The sequence below is a fragment of the Sylvia atricapilla genome, chromosome 8 (assembly GCF_009819655.1).
Source record: "Sylvia atricapilla isolate bSylAtr1 chromosome 8, bSylAtr1.pri, whole genome shotgun sequence".
Taxonomy (NCBI): domain Eukaryota; kingdom Metazoa; phylum Chordata; class Aves; order Passeriformes; family Sylviidae; genus Sylvia; species Sylvia atricapilla.
This window is the reverse complement of record NC_089147.1, coordinates 13,031,148-13,048,228: the sequence shown is the minus strand read 5'-3', so window position 1 is coordinate 13,048,228 and position 17,081 is coordinate 13,031,148. Positions and strand designations below refer to the sequence as shown.

Below are 17,081 nucleotides of genomic sequence, written 5' to 3'. Positions count from 1 at the left end.
TCCTGCCCTTCCCTTTCCTCTATGGAAGGACAGAGGCAGCCATCCCTCTTTTTCCTGGGAGCTACATCCAGCATACTTGGGAATGGGAGGAAGAGATGTCTGGCCCCAAATATGGAGGGAGGGATGGTTATTCATAGGCATGAGACTCTGGATGCACGCAAAAGTTTTTACATATGTGCCCCAGATGAACTCAGGGAAGAGGTTCCCAGTCCCAGATCGTTTCTGATAAGGACAGCTTTAGCCTGTTCTCACCAGGGCACCGTTGTTGTCCCTCTTCTGTCTTGTGATTCTCTTGTGATGGTAGCATGAGCAGAAGTTCCCAGCTCAGCACAGTGCCCTGCAGTCTGCAGTGGTTCCGTTGCACTCCAAGCATACTCCAAGTCACCCGTTTACTGGGATGATGTACCAGAACTGTTAAAAAAAAAATTAATTTAATTTCTGTTTCTTCTCTTCCCCCTACCTGTCCTTTTTCAGTTTCTTGCTGTGTGGTTGCTTTGATGGGGGGCTGTCTCTGGAGTGGGCTGGGAAGAGCCGAGCTGTGGATGGCTCCAGATGAGGCAGTTGGCAGGGAGTGATGTTCCGGATGGCTGTGTCTCTCTGAAATATGAGTAAACATTGTCAAAGCAGCCGACTGTATGATCTGGGGCTTCAGGAGGGCTGTTCTGTCTTTTCTTCCCTCCACCCATCTCTCCCTGTTGAGGATCCCCCATTTGCTTGGCATCATCCAGTTCTCCTCTCCCTGCCTGGGTGACCTGGAAGCTTCATCCTAGAGCTGTAGCTTTGGAGAAAGGGAAAGAAAATCTCGCATGTCCTAATGGAGGCAGTGTTTTCCCTTGCCACACGACAGCTTAATCTAAACCCTCATTTGAACCAGTTATTGTGTAGCGTTAAAACCCCGTCCCCTGGAAACTAGTCTTCCACCCCCTTCCCTCGCAGTCAATCCTGCTCAGCGGAGCTGAGCTCCAGGGTTTGGTGCTGGGCCACACGCAGACACAGATCGATCACACTGGGGGGTGGGTTGGTATTTCTGTGGCGAGGGTTTTTATTGCTGGTTGCGGTTGTTGGGTTGTTGGTAAGTCAGGGGGGTTGGCGTGCACTGTAATGGGCTTGTGCGTATGGCAAGGGGAGAGAGAGGGTAATGTGATTGCATCCTTCTGCTCATTATCCCCTTGCTAGAAGGGGGGGCCGCATCCCTCTCCCCGTCTGAATCCATGTGGAGCTGCCGCCTCTGCGGTGGGAGCAGGTTTTCCCTGCAGGTGAACTCCTCTGCGCTCAGACAAAGGGCTGGGGGTGCCGGTGCCTCCCTTTGTTCTTTTCCTGTCCTGGTGCACCCGCCTCTGACGGCAAAAAGCCCCTTGAAGCGTGCCTCTCAAATGGATGGAGCGGAATAAATGTGCTGCGAGGTCTCTGTCCCCCTCACAGACCCTTTGGGGACAGTGTGGGCGGGGGGGGGGTGCTGCACTCCCCCTTCCCTCTGGTATTGTGCTAGCCCCTTAGTGATGGGGGTGGCCAAATCCAGGAGGGAATTACTGCAGCTCTTCTGCCACAGCTGCCCTGTTGTGGCTGGGTGGCTGTGGCCTGCGAGCTCTGTTTTGGTCAGAGGTAGTTTGGTTGTAGGGGGTGGGGACAGAGCCTGACCCCATCAAGCAAATGGGAGCACATCTGGGGGCTGTTTTCCTGCCTCTGCCTGCTGGCATCCTGCACAACAGGGTATCTGGGCAGGGAACTGGAAATAGTGCCTGCTGTGAAGACCACCCCTTTCCAAACGTATCTCCCGAGCATGTAAGCGCAGTAGGTAAAAAAAAAAAAAAAAAAGTCTGTTCTCCAGCTAAGGAATTTGTAGCTTTCTACTTAGAACAGGGGAGAAAAAGATCATTTTTTAATCTCTGCACCCACCTAAAGTCTGGATAGGGAAGTCAGGGTATTACCCTAAATTAGAGGTAAGCAGAGGTGAGGAGACCTGCTAGAAATCAGGAAGTCCATGGCAGTGTGGGGAAGCAATCCTGGAGACTGGAGCTTTCTTTGTTGATGATGGTACTTTGCAGAACATGGACCCTGCTAGCTGCTCCTGCCCAGGCACTTCCTCCCCTGGTTCTTCCCTGGGCTGGTTCCTGCTACAATCTATGAATGCACATGGTATTAATCTCCATTTACCAAAGTGCTTTTCAGCAATATGATAAACGATAACAAGGGGAAGAACAAAAAGTAAACCTTCCTCTCTCTATGCATTAAAACTGCTCACTGGAGCCTTCCTCAGGAAATACTCCTTCCCAAAACACAAGGTCTGGCTTCATAGGAGAGAGAGACAGGAGGCATCTGAAAAGACAGCCTTCATGTATGCACTGCATCCAGTAACTGTTGACAAAAGCTTTTGAGGAAAACCTTGTGCTTCCCAAACAGTGGAGGCTGGGAGCGTCTGTCAGTTTGGGTGGGGGATGGAGGTGTCCAGGGGCAAGGGAACCCGTCAGCCCATTCTGGGGCTGGTGGGGGGAACAGGCATTGGTGTTTTGAAGGTCAAGCAGAAGTCACAAGCAGGCCCTGTGGCAGCTGTGCTGGCTGGCAGGTAAGGGGAAGCCACCACAAAAAACCATGATAGCCACCTGGTTTTTCTGTGGGTACAATCTCACCAGGGAATGAAGAGGTACCATTGTTGGTCCTTTCTGCTCTAGAAGATGGCAGTGGGTCACAGCTAGAAATGGCTTCTCTGGTTGTACACTGGCTGCTGGTGCTGCTCCCCCAGTCCCTGTGCAGTTCTCAGCACATCCCATAACATTTGAGTCTCCACCGCATCCTCTTTGAAAGAGGATAATGAAACTGAAAGGGGGAAGCAGGGCACACTAGAGGCACCTTGGACCGCCAAGCTTGAGAAAGAATGCTGGTCTGCCAGAGACCCGAGGAGCTGGATTTTTGAGTCAAAAAATGAAATGCCATGTAGGCAGAGAGTGAAAGACACGTTATATGAGGACAGAAACTGAGCGTCAGATATGGCTCACGTGAATCAGCAGGACTGGAGTTGTGCAGAGCAGCTCCCCTGGCTCCCTGGGAAGATGGAGCTGACTGGGGTCTGAGCTGTCGAGCTCTGATGGCCGAGTCAAACCTGGAAGATAAATGATACTTCAGGGGCCTGAGATCAATAATGTCAAAGGCTGGTCTGTAATTGGGTGAGATTAAAAACCAATGACAGGCCTTCTCCTAGGAGCAGAAGTCAGCCCATTGAAGGAGAGCAGCAGGGTTTGCTCCTTTACAGTTATTCCCTGGTGGTGCCCACATCCAAAATCCAGCTTCCCTGGCTGCCCTCTGCAGTATCAGTGATTTTTCAATCAACATCAACCACATCCTGCAGGTCCCCTACAGCCGAGCCCTCTTCACTGGTCCCTGTGCAGCTGGTCCAGAGTGCTCCTGTCCTTGAGAGAGTGGCTGAATTTGAGACAAAAGCAATGTAGTCTGGTGCTGGCCACCATCCTCTTTCACTGGTTGTGGTGAGGTGGGACTGGAAGAGGTAAAGAGAGGAGATGCTGAAGCAGGAGGTCATATTGATGCTGTGGGTACCATGATATACCAGGTTTTGTAAAGATGTTTGGCTTTGGGGAGCATACTGGGGAGAGGAGTTTGAGACATGAGGGCTGCCAATTACTCTTCCCTTTGGTCCTCAATACATTATTTTTATCTGTATTTATCAGTTAATGGGTACCATGAGTATGTAGCCACCCATGAGTAGGAGACAGGTGGGGTGCATGCTCGTGCTCATTTTGGGGGTGCTGATGTTAGATCTTGTCACAGAAATGGTTTTTCTCCCAGTTGGGTGCTAAGCAGGGAGCTGTGTCCCCTGGTTGGCAACAGCCACAGCCTGGCATGGAGAAAATAGAACTGATTTATTTGCAGAAGCAAATTAAAATAAACTTGAGTCCTTTCTTTTCAGTGCATTCTTAAAGGGGTGCACAGGGCGCAGGGCAGGGCCATGTTGTGGTCTCTGTGAAGGGCACTAGGAAATAAGATGTTGCCTCTCTTTCCCAGGTGCAAGTGCAATTGAAGTAAAGGGGCCATGTTGTCTCCTGCTGCTGCCCCTTTTGCGCACACAAGGAGCTGTAGATGCCGTTTGCCTTTGCCCCGGGCTCCTCTTCCCCTTCCTCCCCACTCCCCCACCCCTTCCCCGCCAGGAAGCCTGGCCTTTGTGTGAAGTGATGCCTCCTGACATCAGCCGGGTGCACGATTTCCTCCGCAGCAGGGAGGGTGAGCAGGCAAGGAGAGGGGTGCCACATTCCCCAGGGGATGACGTATGGTCTGGTCTTGCTGGAGCACAGGGTGACAGCACTCCCGGGGTGGCTGTGTGCCCATCTGGGATGCTGTGGGGAGGTGGCTATCCCCAGCCTTACTGGCATGGTGATTTGGTGGAGCTTTGCCTGCTTGTGCTGTTCTGCCTGAAAACACCACACCAGTGTGTTACTTTTTGCTGCCTAAGACTCTGATTGCTTCCATGGCGTCTCTGTGAGACCCCTCAAGTGATGCATTGCTGGGCTTTACTTGGCTGAAGTTTGACCAGCACTGGATGCAGGGTCTTGCTCTGGGGCTGGCATCACAGTGCCATGGAGCAGAGGTGGAGGGGCTCAACAGCAAGGCAGGAGCAGGGCTGATGTCCCCTGCGGGCCAGGGCTGCACTGGAGCTCTGGGAGCATCCTGCTGTCCATGCAGAAATGATGCTTCGGAAAGGGCAGGGTGTAGGTCAGCTGTGGGGGGATTTGTGGTGTGTGGGCACTTGGCTTCTCCTTGGAAAGGGGCTAGTACAGCACATGGGAATTGGCCAAGTGCCTGCCAACAAGAGGCCATGGCTGGCACCTTGCCAGGAGTTTGGGGGCCTTGCATCACTTTAATTTGAGATCAATTTAATTTGAAATTTACTGGGGGATGGCATTTTGCAGCTGGCTGGCTGGAAACTACAGGTCCCAGCATGCTCCCTCACGTGTCACACAGAGGGAGTGTGGTACCACAGGGATTGTGGTCTCAGTGCTTGCCACTTTGGGGTTTTGCTGTAACTAGGAAGGGCTCTGATTCAGCATCACTGGGCAGAGCCAGGCTATAAAACATGGGACTGGTCTCTGCCTCCTGTTTTCTTATCCTTCTGCCACCCACTTGCTCAATGCAGGACCAGGTTGGCCTTTTTATGTCACCAGGATGGGGAGGGGATCTGGTCCTATTCTTACTCATTTGCAACGTAAATATTTTGGTCCCGAGTACGTTGCTGGGAGCTGGGTGTCACGTTGAAGAGCATGATTCATTCATGCTGTTGCTGCTCCGAGCACAATGAGGCAGCCTTGGGACTGGTCCCAAAGATTTCCTGTGATCGCGGCTGGTGGGGAATTTGGGACGTCACGTTCGAGTAAGTCAGAGCCCTTTTTGCACAATTCCTGCAGGCCAGGAGTACTGTGCCATGCCTTGTGTGTTTGGGACTTGCTATCCCCAAAATGTGGTCGTTGTGGGTGGCTTGCATTTTCAGAGGAAGAAATAATGAAGAGCAAGGCTGATCTCCAGTTCTTGACTTCTCCAGCTGCTGGTGTGCAGAAAAGGTTGTAGGGCTTTATGCCTGGTCCCAGCCAGCCTACGAAATAAAGGTACAAAGCAATGCAAATTGAAAACCTGCTTCACATCAAGGGGATTCAGGCAGTTTCTCCAGTGGGGCCAGAGCATCCCTGTGTGTTTTAGAGGGATGTGGGACAACTTGAGGTGAGACGCTGGGCAGATGGGCTGGAGCAGTGGAAGATGCCCCTCCATTCCATGCTTCCACTGGTGTTGCTGTGCTGCCAGGAAGGACCTTTCCTGTCCCACTTTGGTCAGTGGTGCAGGAGGGGCTGCACCCTCCACCCCAGGACTGGTTCCTTCTGTCCCCTCATGTGTCACTTTGTCCTCCTCATGCTGCCGAGAGCCAGGTGTGGGCAGCGCCCAGATTCGTTCTGGCATCCTTCGTTAGACAGTGTTTGTTCATGCTGCATTTTTCTTTTTGCTGGCTTGTTTGGACACGCACTGGTACATTCACGGCACTCAGGCAGTAACGTGAGTCTCTTTCCCATTAGGAAAGGGGCCAGGATTTGGGGGGGCTGGGAGGGTGGCTTAAGAAGTAGTTTTTGAGATATTTCCTTCTGCTGCCACACCCTGCGTGAAAGAGCAATATCCGTGGCTTCAGCTGCTATCACAAGGCTCTGAACGTCTCTCTTTTAATATAGATTGGTATCATTTTGCATTTTAAAGTAAAAACACGCTGCAAGCTGCAGACAGCTGTCGGTTGGCAGCTTTGTTTGAACATCTGGTATTGCTGGGCTGCTGTTCAGCGCGATCTAACTATGGGATTCATAAAGATTATAATCCGGGCTTTCAGATTCTCAACAACCACCTCACAAAAAAAAAAATTGGGAAGAGAAAAAACCTAGCAGGGAGGCAGTGGAGGGTCCTTGGTGTTCGGCAGGCTGTGGTCATGGTCACTGAGGTGGATGGACTCGCTGTATGTTTCCTTGGCTGCCCGCAGGTGCTGACAGGCTGCTTCCAGCCTGCAAAATGCCAGGCACTGGGGAGCTGTAGAAGCGCGAAGTCTTTTCCCCCCTTCTGTTTTTTCCAGCTTGTGTGCTGAATCTGGTCTCATACTCCTCTGGGTGGTGTCTGGCGCTGGTGAGCTGAAGCAGCAGATTCTGCTGTGGCTTTCAGTAGATGTTTGTAACAGTTGTCTGCAGCAACAGGACTTGGTTTCTTTTTCTTTAAAGTAAGTGATGGAGGAGCCAAGGCTCGCAGTAAACATCTTGGCATATCAAAACCTCATTTCCAAGAGAAATTGAGTCTGCTTTTCTTGAAGCAACTGAAAGGTTGAGATAGCCACCTCTGTAAGCCCCATCCATCCTTCTGCGAGTCAGGCACTTTCCTTGGCACCTTTGAGAATTAAGTGACCTCTAAGCCCCTAACGAGTTTTATAAATCTTGTTAGTTGATCTGCATTTTTGCAAAGCTCTTTGAATCCAGCCTATTGGCGCATAAGTCACCTTGACTTTCCTCAAGGCTTTGACTCCCAATTCACTTTCAGGCTCCATTTGTCAGTTGGAGGTGCACAAAAACGTCCCCCTTATCTTTATTAGAGAAAAAAAAAAACGCTGCCTGGAGAAATGTAGCTGCACTCTAGTTGGTGCAGGCCAGTAATAGAGGTGCATATAAACCTGTTCTGCCCTTGTTTGTGTTGATTTAACTTACCAGTACAAATTAAAATAGCCTTGAGCGGTTGGAAGTTTAACTAGATCAGTTGGGAGGAAAAAAAATAAAATCATGCCCTTTAAATCAAAGGAGGGTTTTCTTTCTAGTGCTGCCTGTGTCTGGAGAGGCATTTTGTGCAGCTGGACCCCTTGTCTTTGCTCTCCAAATAGACACTGGTGGGGCACGTGACTGCAGGTCATTGCCAGTGGTCTCATGCCTGGGACATGGGTACATGTGGGTATTGCTGCTGCTGTTCTGCTCCTCAGAGATATCTGAGTTCCCCACCAAACCTGCTGCTGCTTCCAGATCTTTGTGCCAGGCTCCCTCCAGAGCAGAAACTAGAAATCAGGGGGGTAGGAATGCAAAGGGGCTGTTGTTCAGAGCTCATGGCTTCCCATGGCAGGACTCAGCCTGGTGGGTGCAGAGTGGAGGTCTTTGGGCAGGGGAGAGGCTGCTCAGCCCGCAGTGGGAGCAGTGGTGGAAGGGGCTGGCTGGGTTTCACCCCTGCAGGGAGAAGGCTCTGAGATCACACAGGCCAGCTGGATCTTCAATCCAAGATCGTTTTCTGGAAGGGGGAGTGAGGGTTTCTCAATTTTGCAGGGCTTGCAGATGGGGGTAGGTTTGCTGCCAAGCAATAGGATGGGTCTTTGCAGGATGGCTCCTTTGTAAGGCAAGCCATTCCCCCAGCCATAGTTGGGGGACAACTGGCTGAGACCCTGAGATTTTGTCACATTGGGAAGATACTGGCATTCAACAGAACGAGACAAGACTGGGACAGCAGCAGATCAAGGCAGGACTGGTGGTGCTGCCAAAGCCTGTTGAATTTTTTATGGGAGTTATGGGAGGAGCCACTGAGAAATGATATGTCAGAGCAATAGGGCTTGTGTGAGGAGCAGGACTTTGTGATTCAGCTGAGTTTCAGCGCTGAGTGATCTCCGTTTGCTGTCCAGACTGCCACCACTGGAGCTGGCAGAGCACTTCTGAGAGCCAGCTGGGGGAGATGATCCCACCAAAGACAGACTGCTCTTTTTTTTTTCTGGGTGATTTTTTTTATCTCAATCTGTGGTTGGGAAGGGGCAGATGTATGAAAACAGACATGAGGGAGAAAAGGATGGTAGGCCCCCCCTAATGTCCATATAAATTGATTGAAGCAGTTGAGAAACCACAAGCACAGAGTGTGCTGAAGGCAGAAAGGGCAGGACTTATTACACGATCTTTTAGGCTCTGAAAAACTGTGAAATCTGGTGAATCCCACTCAATACATCTACAGGCTCCAGATTTTATTTTCTGGCATGGCAGGGATGAAGCACAAGGCAACGCTGGTCATGGGGACCAGTTGTACTCCAGGCATTGATGTCAGTCTGAGCTCCCAAGTGGCTGGAGACAGTTGCTCAAGGCACTCAGGTCTGGGTGTCTGAAACTTTATGGATGTCACAAACCCCTGCCCTTTCCCTGCAGTGTCCCAGTGCTGGTGCTCCCGAGTTGGTTACTCTTAAGGCCGTTTGGTGCTGGGCAGGGCAGGTTTGTGCCAGGGCTTGGAGCCCTGGAGATGGCTCAGCAGCAGGGTGAATTTTGGCACTAATTTATAAGCAGCCCTAAACCTCTACATTTTTCCCCTAAAACTGAAAGAGGTGGGGAAAGGAGCTCCTCCCCTGAATCTGTGATGGTGAAGAAGTCACAGACCTTGTCTTTCATAAACACAGAGCTGAGCCCTGTGACTCTTCCTGGCTCTCCTTGCTCCCAGAAGAAGGTGGCCTGTACTGTCCCCTTGCTGGGAGCTGTCTGGGGTGGACTGTTGGCCAGTGTTTGCACCCAGGCCTGGGTGGAGATCTCTTCTCCCTCCCTTCCCAGCAAAAAGAAAAGAAATTTCTTGAGTTCCTTGCTGCCCTGAGGGCCTGGTTGTGCCTGCAGACACAGCCACAGCCCTCAGAGATGGTCTTACCATCTTGCTCCTGCATCTCCCAAATGCATCTGCTGTCCCTGTGGCATGGGACATGGTGTGAAAGCATTTTCCTTGATGGGATGCTGTCTCTCCTGGCAGATACAGGGTGGGAAGTGGCTCTACTGGCCAAAGACATGGTCACTAGTGAGGTTCCCCAAGGCTCAGTTTTGGGACCAGTCTTGTTTAATACTAGGAAGGCTCTGCAGAGAGATCTGGACAGGCTGAATCGATGGGCCAAGGCCAGTTGTGTGAGATTCAACAAACTGAAGTGCTGGATCCTGCACTTGGATCACAACAACCACACACAGTGCTGCAGGCTGGGGCAGTGTGGCTGAAAACTGCCCAGTGGAGAAGGACCTGTGGGTACAGCAGCTGATCAACAGCAGGCTCCCTCCAGAGCAGAAACTCTGGAGTTGAGCAGTTGCCCAGGTGGCCAGAAAAGCCAATGGCATCCTGGCTTGTATAGCAGTACTGTGGCCAGCAGGACCAGGACTGTGATCATTCCCTGTGCTCATTACGCAGTGCCTCAAATCCCATGTTCAGTTTTGGACCCCTCACAACAAGAAAAATACTGAGGTGCTGGAGCGAGTCCAGACAAGGGCAACAGAGCTGGTGAAGGGTCTGGAGCACAGGTCATATGATGAGTGGCTGAGGGAGCTGGGGATGTTTAGCCTGGAGAAACAGAGGCTCAGAGGAGACCTTATCACTCTGCACAACTGCCTGAGAGGAGGGTGTAGCAAGGTGGGAATGGACCTCTTCTTCCAGACAACAAGTGACAAGCCGAGGACAAGCCTCAGGCTATGCTAAGGAGGATTCATGCTGGGCATCAGGAAAAATTTCTTCACTGTTAGGGAGGTTAAGCATTAAAATGGACTGCCCAGGGTGGTTGTGGAGTCACCATCCCTGGAAGTGTTCAAGAAATGACTGGACACAGCCGTTAGTGCTAATGGCGTAGTTGACAATGTGGTGTTCAGCCAAAGGTTGAACTCAATGATCTTGGAGGTGTTTTCCAATCTTAATGATTTTATGATTCTATCACCAAGGCTCATCTTTGTCCTGTGGAGCCAGTAGCTTCAGTCTTGGCTCGCCTGGCTGCATGCCCGGCATGCAAACTAGCTTCTTGTCCTGGTATTCATCTTCCTGGTGCATTTCCAGCTCCTTTTTTCCTCTTCTGCACATGTTGTGAGTGAATCTTGAGCCCCAGGTCTGGCAGAGGCAGTTTTCCCTGCCTCTTGTTGTGCTTTGTATGGACAGAGCCTCTGTTTTGAGGGGTACATCACCCATACTGAGCACCCAGTATGAGGAAGGCTCCTTCCTCCAGGACTTGCAGGGCTGCTGGTAGAGAGGTGATGTGTCTCCAGCCACTGGCCTCATCTCTCTGCTCCTTAATCTCCCTTATTCTCCTTTTCCTCTTGAAGCAAATCTTCATCTCTACCCCAAGGACACTGACAGCAGTGGCAGCTGGGCCACGGCTTGAAGTTGGGGTCCAAAAACTATAGGTAGAGCCCAGTCTCTTTCCCCTATTTGTGTGAGAGGCACAGCATGAAGTAACCCCTGTGGCCATGATGAGCAGGGGGAAACACAGAGGCCCAGGAAGATGGATTAGCATTCTCAAGATCCTCCTGAGGGTTGCTTTCTGACAGAGAGTATGCCGCCATTTCCTGGCCTCCAGAAATCCTGCTGCTGGCCCCATGCAACACAATGCCTTGTATTTTCTCCTTATTAACGAGGTCTTCCTTTCTGTTGGGTGTAAACAAGGGAAAGAGCTGTCCCAGGCTGCAGGCACCAGCACTGTGGTGGTCCAGGATCTGCTCTGGTACAGGGATGTGCAGAGAAGCGAGGTATGCCGTGTGCACTGTCCTGGGGTGCTCCAGGAGCCACGTCTGACCTGGTTCTGCTGAGCAGTCGTGAGTCATGGCTCCATGCAGCATCCAGCTGCTACGTGCCAGTTGTGCTGCAGGGATGCCCTGAGCTGGGGTGGGCACAGGAAGTGGGACATGGGGCACTGTGCCTGTGGGGTAGCCAGTGAAGATGGGACATGGGTCTAAGCCTGATGGTTTCTTCTCCAGGGAGGGCTCAGAGGCCAAGCAGCATCTCACAGGGTGATGGGGACAAGCAGGAAGCATCTTCACCCACTCCAGCATGAGAACAGGGTGGAGAGCCACTCTTGCAAGAGGCACTGTACATCCTGTTCCCCCAAGCTGGTGCTGATTATTTGGCCTTCAGCCCTTTTCTGCAAAGCATCAGCTCTCCTGCTCAGGGCTCCCTCAGTGCTGGGAAAGGGGGTCTCTTTGGTGCCTGTTCACTGCATGGCTGCTGCTTCTATCCCTTCCTAGCAAGGGCAGCTATTAATATCTCAGGCTGTTCCCCTCCCCTCTTCCTTCCCCTGTTGAGGATAAAGCAGCCTGATCTCTGCACAGGGAGCACCGTGAGAAAAGCCAAAGCTTGGAGCACTGTGTGTGCTCTGGGCTGGCCAGGGGAGGCAAGACCTCGTGCTGTGGCTGGAGACCTTCCCTTTTGCCTGGTGCTTACTGTAAATGTGTGCAAGATGAAACCCCAACCAGAAAGCATTTCCTTCCTGCCCCTTTAAATGGATCAGCCTCCTGCAAGTGTTGTGAGGGCTGTGGGGAGTGTGAAAGAGCTGGTTTTGCCTAGGTCTGGTCAGCAGGAGGCCACCAGCAGGGTGGGAGGGATGCTCCAGGGAGTTTGGGCTGTGGAAGTGTGTGGTGCATGAGCTCATGATTTGAGATCCTGTTTTGGGGGGCACTGGGGTGCTGCACCCCAGATGTGCACAGTGTCAAGGTTCTGATGTGTTAGCAGGTGGGGTGACACTTTCAGGAGGGATGAAAATAGCTTATTGTGGGGTTTTTTCTCAGAAAACAGTCCAGCTGACAGTGGAGTGGGGCTGGGGAGAGGGAAGCCTGTGTGTGGGAGGCCTGGGGAGGCGAAAGGTTGCGCTCGCCTCCTTGGTCCAGGGCTTTTGGTGCATTAAAATTCAGTCACTGTGACTTCAGGCCCGTCTCCAGCAACGTGCTGGGACATGTGTCTCAATGGGAGCTCTTGATCCCGGTCCCTGGGCTGAGCTGCAGGTGTCTGGAGCCATTCCCGCAACAGGCATCTGCCCTTTGCAGCTTCCTCGCTCCGGTTCCACCTTCCTCCTCCTCCTCCTCACCCTTCCTGCCCCTCATGCTCCAAGCTGCTCCCTCCGTTCTGGCTTTCCGGTGACTGCAAACAATGTCCTTATTCACTCAGTGGCTGGGATTTGGCGGCGAGGGGAAGGCCTGGGTGCAGAGGAGGAGGAGGAGGGAGAGAGGCAGAGAAGTGAGTGTGCCTGTCCTGGGCCAGCTGTGGTTAAAGGTGCTCTCTGGGGCAGTCTGGCTCTCTGCTCCCCCAGTTTCCTACGGGAATGAGGGCTGTGCACTCCTGTGGTTTGTCCACCTGCCCTGCTGTAGTACCCTCCAAACCCACAGACAATTTCAACGGAGTTTATTGGGAATTAGCATCTTGCAAGCATCCCACAGGTCAGTGTGTGGGCACTTGGTTGCTCTTGCAAGGTGAATGGCCCCGAAGGACGCACGGTGCTTATTAGACATCAGAGAAGCTGCACGGGCTCCATTTGCCCTATGAACACAGTAAGGCTTTTCACTGCTCCAGCTCTTGTTTAAAACCACAGCAGCTCAGCAGGTCATGGGGCACCGCTCTGCCTCTGGTGAAGCTGCCAGGCTCCTTCCTGATTCTGCTGGGAGTTGGGCAGGGGATGGTGAGCACTCGAGCCCCCAGGGGAGGGGTGCCAGAGGCTCACCCCTGCCAGCTCTCCCTGGGAGGCATACAAGAGCCTTGACCAGCCTCAGAGAACACAAAACCTTGGGGCATGTCATGGGATTTTGCTGCCCCGATGCTGGCCCCAGGGCAATGGGCTTTTGGAGGCTGCAAAAGAGGGATGAGGGGAGTGCTGTGCCTCAGGCAGGGCAGGGCCATAATGCATTGTTACTCTGGGCTCAGCAGTGATCACAGGCTTAGCTCTGCCTTTTGGGAGAGGACAGGGTTGAGACCAGCCTAAGACAAGTCAGGGGAGACATCTTGCCCACAGATTGCTCCCTCCCTGGGAGGTCTTGGATGGGTGTGAGCTGCTTCCTACACCCCAGTGCCCCAGTTTACTGTGGGGTTTTCCCAGCTGGTTGAGCTGGACCCGTGTGTGTGACACATCTGGGGTTTGTGGCGCTGCAGCCATTCCGCGGCAAAGATACCCTGTACCATCAGAGCTGTTAAACTCTTTATTACTATCTTCCTGTCTTGTCGCTGCAGGCATTTAATGTTGCAGAAGGTCTCTGTTGCAACTGCCCTGTCCCCTGGCAGGGTGGGTATGTGCCATGCTGGGGTGGCCATAGGGAGCTGGGCTGAGCACATAGTCTGTGGGGACTGAGCAGGAAGTGCAGTAAGGTGCAGGCAGGACGAGCGTGGTTTCCCTGGTGGTGGTTTCCTCCCAGCAAGTGCCGTGGATAGCTATGGTCAGCAAGCCTTCCCCCGGCACAATCCCGCGGGGAGCAGCTGTGTGCATCCTCCCTGCAAGGAGACCTTGCAGTGTTTGCTTTGCTTCCTGCAGATAGTCCCTCCAAGCAGTGTTTCGCTCCCAGTGCATGACCTTGGTACCCCAAACCTATCTGACTTGTCACAATGGCTGCTCAGGAATCACCCTCCTCTGCCCACAGGGAGGAGTACAGCCTCGCTCCCAAAAGGAAGTCAGCGATAATGACCCTCCTTTGTCCTTCCACCTTTGGTGATCCAGCTCCCTTGCAGGGTTGATGCCCACGGCATGTTTGCGAGCTCCCTGTATAGGCTCAGCCCTTTTGTACCCATGTTTTGTTTTTGGTTTTGTTTTTTTTTCATGAGGAGAGGGGAGATTGTGTTCATCTCCTGCAGAATAAGCTGGTGTGCATGAACTAGCCCTGTCTCACTGGGGCCCACAGGGTCATGGTGGACCAGCCACTTACCCCAGCCACCGATTAATTTATTAATTAATGAGATGAATTCACTCTCAGCTGGTGTTGGAAGAAGAAGCATTTTTAGCCTGCGTTTCGCAAACTGGCGACGTGTCTCAGAAAAGACAAACTGGGATCAGAGTTGCTCACAGGCTGGGAAGGGTGCCTGTACAGAGGGAGCCTTGGTTCTCCCAGCATCAAGGTCATGCATGAAATATGAGAAATTACCCCGAGAAATTCTGATCCTGGAGGAGGAGTTCATGACTTCAGAAATGCCAGATTTGGGAGGGGATGGAAGGGGAAGGGATATATTTTCCTTTTCAAAATACCTAAGGAATTCAGCCTGTGCTGCATAGACAATGAGATTTTGCCCCTCGGTGCCAGAAGGGGTAGTTCATACCTTCGTGTCTTGTTAAGGTTTTGTTGCCATGGGTGAAAAGCTCTCCCATTCCACTGCAATCCCAGGCATGTACGGTTTTAAAATCACCCTAAAATCAAGAGACTGGCTCAAATATGAGGTTTAAAGAAAGCACTGCATGTCCTCTATTCTCTCTGATTTCTCTGGCTTTAAGTTGGATTTTGGTCACTTTTTCCAGCTTTGAGGGGATATTAAATTAACTTGTATGTATAAAAAGTTATTTTTACATATGTTTATGTGTATATTTGTGATTTCACGTAATTGCATGATTCCTGGAGCAGAGGAGTCTGAGGTTTGTTACAAAACACAACGGTTGGCAGCTCTGCCACAGCAGCTGCAGGGCGATGGTACATGCATGTCCGGGGCTGTTTGGTGCCTCCCTCGGGGGTCCCTGACACCGGTGGGGCTGGCAGGGTGACCTCTGCCCGCCTGGCATCTGCCAGTGATAGGAAACCCTGCTTTCCCCTGCAAGAGCATCCTGGCAGCGTCGGGGGGAAGGGCAGTGCCTGCCTCGGGTGTGTCAGATACCTGATGGGTACCACAGAGTGGGATGGGGGTTTGGCCTCAGTGTCCAGCAAGCTGCCAGCCTCGAATCCTGACCTGGTTTTTTTTACCCACTCCTGTCCCAGCTGGCAGACAGGGAAGTCGGGCAGAGGACTGGGCTGCTCCTGGGGGCTTGGCTAGACTTGGCCGTCCTCCTGGTGGGCTGGTGTGGGATGGGTCTGGCTGTCCGTGGTGGAGAGGATGAATCTGTGGTGGGGAAAGAGGTGTTATAAATTATTAGAAGCCAATCCAAAATAAAATAATTTATTTAGCAATTTTCCAAGATCAAATTAAAAGGCCACAATAAAATTGGACAACATCGATCAAATGTTGGGTAGACAGGATAACAGCAGCAAAGGTGCCAGCCAACCCTGCCGCAAACGGCATACAGTTTTTATACAGCTTATTTTTCTCGAGGCTAAGTCTATTGAAAGTTCGAATATTCATGTATTTCTTTATTCCCAAGTAAGGTTTTAAAAGGTCTTCCCCTAAGTATGAAAAGACGTTTCAGGAGTCTTCCCAGATTCTTTCTTTGGGGTGCTGATTTGATCATCCTCCGAATCTTCCACCAAGATCGATATCAGGTGTTGAGCAGCCGTGAAGTGGAAGCCCATCTTTGATGAATGGGCCATCTCCAGTCCACTCCTGTCGTTTCTGTTGCAAATTTTGTGGTTTCACAGCTGCACAATAGGCCTTGGAATCTTGGAGACCCCCCCCCAGTAGCCTTTTAATAGTCCAAACTTTTGATACAATATTTTATACACGAATTTATACATTACATTTATCACAGAGGTGTAGGGAAGGGCTCGGTACAACGCTCACTGTGTCCTTTGGCTGCCTAGCGTGGGGCGTGAGCAGCTCAGCCTGCACTGCACGACCTGCCCAACTCCCACATTTAACTCTCCTCCTGCAGGCAGGGATGTTGGAAGGCATCTCTTTCTCTGGAGCCCAGGAGGAGGCTTGTTGCCTGCCACTTCTCAGTCCGCCTACATGGGGCTGTTGTCCACCTGCTCCACAATTCTGCCTGGTGTTTGTCCCAAAACCCTGTCTGAGCCCCTAGAGATGCCCCCAGCAGCTCCACACTCAGGCCGGGCTGCTGGCACGGGACCTAGGGCACAGTTCCTGCCTGCACCCTTAGCTCTCCACGGTTCAAGCAAGTGGTGTTGCACTCACTCTCCAGAGCTCAGTTCCTACTGTGTTAAACCCGGGAGTGGACTGCAGCCTCCTGATGCTGCAGCAGCGCAAATAACAACCATTTTACAATGGAAAAAAGGAGGTTTTTAATACATGCCTCAAATCTTTCTCCGTGTGGATGCCCTTGGATGCTGCAGGCCCCTGTGTTTCTTTACGCACGCGCAGCAGATGTCCCCCCGTGGGCTGGGGATCTGCCTTGCTGTGATTGCCCCTCGGCCCTGTTTCAGTGGATGTGCTGTCTGTGTGTCTGTCTGCATGTGCCTGGGTGGGTGCACATGCGTGGGCCCCGGGAATGCATGTGGAGTGTGTCTGTGAGTGGGAAGCTGGGTTTTTTTAGCTCCTCGTTATTATTAGTGGTAGGAGCCCAGTGACAGTAAGGCTGGAGGTGCCCGAGACCTTAAGAAAAACAGCAGGAGGGAGGAGGCTTCGCATTCCTGCTCCTGAATTGAGTCGGAGGTGACAGCCTTTCCCTGCAATGCAATTAATCCCGGCAGCGCCTCTGCCACCCTCCCCCTCCCGCCTCGTCCAGGAATTAATTACTTGATTATAAATTCCCGAGTGGCAGTTTATAATAGCAATAATCCCCTCGAAATTCATTCTTGCTGCCGGTTTCTTTCCATCTCGCCCCCGTCGTTGAGTCTCTAACGCCACATCTCTGTGCCAGGAGAAACCCTTCTCCTCGCCCAGCTGGTGTCCTGGCTTTTCCCCCAGTAAACATGAAGGGTGAATATTTGAAGTTGATTTTGATGGGTGTTTTGGGAAGCCCTGCTCCTGCTCACAGG

The 17,081-nt window shown here is 52.0% G+C and overlaps 1 protein-coding gene across 1 annotated transcript in view; it reads left to right on the top strand.

The window, feature by feature from the left end:
• TRIM8 (tripartite motif containing 8) overlaps positions 1-17,081 on the top strand; it is a 31,022-nt gene that overhangs the window by 8,784 nt on the left and 5,157 nt on the right. The window lies entirely within an intron of this gene.